Source organism: Perca flavescens, chromosome 8 (assembly GCF_004354835.1).
Source record: "Perca flavescens isolate YP-PL-M2 chromosome 8, PFLA_1.0, whole genome shotgun sequence".
In the NCBI taxonomy this organism is placed as follows: domain Eukaryota; kingdom Metazoa; phylum Chordata; class Actinopteri; order Perciformes; family Percidae; genus Perca; species Perca flavescens.
In genome coordinates, this window is record NC_041338.1 from 31,684,795 (window position 1) to 31,689,989 (window position 5,195).

A 5,195-nucleotide genomic window follows, 5' to 3' on the forward strand; every position below is an offset into this window, starting at 1 on the left:
CTAGTCTTCACTTTCTTCACATTTTCAAACTCTGCATCTAAATCCTTCACACTGTAACACTTTCACGTCTGAGATGACCACAACCCTCTGCTCGTCCGTCAACTATACCGTAACATTACAGTGTCTGATATCTATCGAAGATCTCAAGACATTTCTCATTGCGTTTTTATACTTTTTTATTGAATTTACCTTCTCTTCTTGACCACACACCCTGGTAAGTGAAAAACCAAGGCATGATTGCACTATGCATTTTATAAGTGATATACAAAATGTTCAAAAAGGTACAAAAACATGCCTTTGGCATTATGTACGAGTTATGAACCAAACGCTGACCGGTATTTAAAGTGCTCATAATATGCTTTTTGGCTTTTCCCCTTTCCTTGTGTTATATATATATATTTTTTTGTGCATGTTATAGGTTTACAAAGTGAAAAAGCCCAAAGTCCACCCCAAAGGGACTTCCCATCTCCAACAGAAAACACTGTTCACAAACTGCTCCAAACAGCTCTACTGTAGTCCAGCCTTTACTTCTGTGACATCACTTTGTAACGCACGTTCTAATGCTCGCCTAGCTGCTAGCATGGCACGCCCTCATACTCTGCTTCAGACTAGCTAGCAGTGCTTAGCTAGCTACTGCGCATGTGCGACTCCCAACAAAGATGGAATAGAAGTGAGATGCCTCACTCTGTAGCTGCAGCAATGTGCAGTACAACAAAAATATGTTTATTGAAAATTAAACCATGTAAACCTATTCTGGTACAACCTCTAAATACAATTATGAATCTGAAAATGAGCATAATATGAGCACTTTAAAGTACTTAAATTTGACATTAAAGTTATACAAATCTAGTTACAGTTGACCGTTTGAGTTAGCCACAGATACAAATATATACTGTACCTGTTCATTTTAAGCTTTTAGTTAACACTTTTACAGATGAGAGGACTAGTAACATTTGTTTTGGGATCAAAATAGGAATTATTGAGGCTGGTAAAAAATGAATTTAAAAAAGGAAAGAGCAAGTAGAAGAAGTTGCCTTTTAATATGGGTTCCAGTTCAGTATAATAACTGAGAAATATGTCTGACTGTGGAGGCAGAGGGAGATTTTTCAGGCTGTATGGTGCCAGAGTGGACGAGGACCTAGAGGTTCATGTCGTCTCAGCATTTTCTCCAACCACAATCATTTTGCTTCTCTGTAACTCATAAAAACTGAGTGAAAAATCTCCTCTGATTGCAGTAATGACCAAACAAAGCAGCTTTTCTATATATGACAAAACGTTAATTTGTGACTATTCTTGGTCTGTAGGGATCCAGAAGTATTCCACCACCTTCCTGCTTCTGCGTGGAGGGGCAGAGTCAGGCCGCTCTCCTCCAAAGGGGGGCAGCTCATCGAAGTGACTCGGGCCCAGATCCCTCCCCGTGTGTGGCGCAGAGACCCTGAACATGGTCCTTTGAAAAAAAAAAATTATATAAAAGGTTATAAAAGGAGTGAGTTCTTGTATATATAAAATGCAACCGATCCCTTCTGGGGAGAAATCCTTACAATTGACCTTTCACAGTTTGGTTTGTTTGTCCACCAGTATTACTCCTACTTTTCAGTATTAGTATTTAGTATCAAAAAAGGCAATGTCACATCTTAGAGGACCTCACATTTTGTCGTATGAAAACCTTGTATTTCCAATTCTGGTGGGTTTCGTGCTCTTAAATAGTTTGAAGGCTGATATTGCCTCATGAGTTGAGACCATTATGTACATATTGTATGCATTAAAAACAGTTTGGATAATAATGGCCAAAGTGTTCTGTCATCCAAATAAAACAAGATTTTTCTGAAAAGTTTACATTTTGGAGATAGGTTTCCACCGGAGACCATGTTTAGTGAAAGTTGCTGTTTTTATGGCCCCCTTGTGGCCACAGTGTTACCTGGATGAAATCCTTTCAGGCTCTTCAGGACTGGACTCAGGGGTGGAGATGTACACAGGGTCTCCCTCCTGAACAAAATCATATGACATGACATAAGAACTGGTCGCTTTGACTTTTTTTCTTCTTGTTTTACATTATTAGATAACGTCATGAAACACAGCTGTAGAGTCATCTCACCGTAAAATTTCTTGGCATGCCGTCTTGATTTTTGAGAATTTTCACCCTCTGATCGCTTTCTGTCATGCAGAGGAAATAACTCTTGATGTTGGCTTGACACTGTTCCAAAACAAACATAAAATGTATCTTGAATTTGTATTAACCACACAGGCAAAAAAAAAAAAAAAAAAAAAAAAAATTTATTTTTTTTTAAATGTCAATTTAACTTATGCTATGTGCTGACATGAAATGTATGGAAGCCAATTTCTGCCAATGTGATGAAAAAAAGATCCTGTAAGTTATTATAATTAGAAATTCCAAAAAGAAATACTTATATATACTTATAGTATCTCACATAATGACTTAGTATCCCAAACGTATGAGAAACCTTCTCAAAATAATGACTGCGTATCTCAAAATAATGATTTAGTTTCCAAAATTAATGAGAAACCTTTTGGAATAATGACATGGTATCTCAAAATAATGAATTAGTATCTTCAAATGAGTGACTTTTTTTGAGTTACCAAGTCATTATTTTGAGAAAGTTTCTCATTGTGATGACTTACAGAATCAGTTTTTTAATCATATGGTAGAAATGGGCTTCCACATATACTGTATGTATATACTGTATATATATATCACCATGCAACAATGTCATTGTGTAATGACAGACTTTAGTATGAATGAGACTACAATTTAAAAACAACAGAGATAACCACTTGGATGCCGCCTATCTTGTCTCCTTCAGAAAACATGATCAGTGCTGAGGTGTGATGAACAAGAATGGCTGCCACGGATGCTTTCTTACTGCTTTGGTCTGCCTCAGAGCCTTCAGGTCCTCCTGAGCTCTGAACCTGTCGGCTAACTCCTGGTGCTTCTCCCTCCAGCTGAGACACTCGGCCGTTCTCTCCTGCCTCTCCTTGTCAGCCAGACGCCTTTCGGCCTCGGCCTCCTGCTGAGCCTGGTTGGCCTTTTTGCCCTCCTCCTCCGACGCCATCGCTCTGCGCCTCAAATTCATCTCACTGTGAAAACAAGACTAAAATGACATCCCAAAATACCTAAATTTAACCACCGGACTGCAAAGAAATTGATTTCCATTCCATTTTTCTACATTGTTTTGCAAACTCGCTCTTATTTTTTGCTGTTTGGGCCTTATTATACAAATTTTCCCATTTTAGTTCTCCTTTCTTCCAATGTTGTGATTTCTACTTTGTTAAGAACCATAGTGCAAACTTCTCTTGTGTTTTTAAAGTACTGTTTGCATCATGACTGCATTTGTTTGTCTGAAATCAGTCATTTAACTTTGTACGCAGAAACAAAAACATAAAAAAATATTAGCCAGTAAATCAAAGCAACAAGCTATTTTAGATGACAATGTTAACCTCTTTACCAGTAACGTAGCATGTGTGGATTAATCTATAGTAGCTAAGCACATCTGGATTAAGGAATTCTCCCCCATTTTTCTGTTCACTGATACTGCACAGAGACCACCTGTACGTATGTCCAAATGAAGGTGAATAAATGCGTGATGTAGTGGGTTTCTACTTTTAAGGGAGTATTTGAAATCCTGCGTTTATCTTGGGAAACTTGTCTTAGAATCAAACAGCCCTTCTTTTCTCTGACATTCATCTTTCTTAAAGATGATTAAAAAGAATAGTTTCTACTGTTTTCTCCTCCTCTGCTGCCCCCTTTAAATCCTCCTATTTTCTTCTTCACTTCCAGCTTACCTTATCTCCTCTCAGCTTATCCATCCTCCAGTCATGCTCTTATTGTTCTTCTGCATTCCCATATAAAATATAGTGTATGTGACACTGAAAATGTTTTGCAAGCACTCTTAGACTGACTGATCTCAAACACCTTCATCGCCTTCATCAGTCAAGCAGAAACGTTTTTTTTTTTTATATCTAATTTTCACTTATGTTTACAGTGTGTCTACAAACTAAGATTTATTCTGGACATTGTCTTGGGCACTGAGAGGTCAAACATATTCACCTAGAACATACACAAAAATGTTGAAAAAACATGACAGGAAATCGCCAACAAACCAAGGCCAAGATCATAACTCTTTTAGCAGCGTCATCTGCTTTGATGCTTCAGGTTTGGTAGTGAATACTGTTCAGATTTAATGTGCAGCATTTCATCTGATCTGATGTTCTTCCATTGATCTTACAATTTATGCTCCCAGTATTACACTCAGCAGGAGAAATGATGTCCTTTCTGGTTTTTGAAAATGTAGCGCTTTAATGGAGTTAAGTACTTATCCAGTTAATGTATGATGCAGCTCTGGGTGGTCCCAAAATTGTAGCATAAGATGTATTTTAACCAAATTGTCTGAATGACTTCAAAACATCCCTTTGAGTAACATGATGCTGGACACTCCTCTGACTAAAATCTCATCTTGTAAATGCGATTTCTTTTTATGGTGATATGGTTACATAGTTTGCTTTTATGTGTGGATGTATGGCTCCCTACAGGTGCAGTACGTTCCCACTCTATTCTTTGTTAATAAGGGGTTACAATAGGGTTTGACATTCAACCTTGCTGTTTAGCATTTTTTTACGAGTAGTTTACTGTTGGTTCTCAACAGTCAACATTGTTGTGACTGTGTGTCTGCTTAGTTTCGAAAAGCAATTATTTACTCACTTTAAGACTTTTTTTTTTTTTTCACCTATCACCTCCTCATTTTTATAGTAGTTACACACTGAAACAGCATCTTATTTTTAGACTTTTTGTATTTGTAGACACTCTAAGTTGCTCTTGACTCTTCTCCCTTTGTGTTTTCTTTTAGGTGGATACATTGCTGTAACTAGGAGTTTGGACACATCTTATTAATGAAACAGCTGCGTAGAAGAGGAACAAGTAGGTTAAAAGTTGCAAACAAACCAAGGTCTAGCACTAAAACGTTGCAAATAAATGTACAGTGTGCGGGAGTTTATTTGCAACTTTTGTAGCAACGAGTATGAAATCCTACATGTTCAGCTAAAATATGGTGTACACCAGGGCTCTATACTTGGTCCTATTTAGTTTTCCTTATACAGTACATACTGACCTTTCTGAAGTGTAGTCACTTATCATTGTTATGCAGATAGCACACAGTTGTATCTCTCTTTTGAACCTCAGC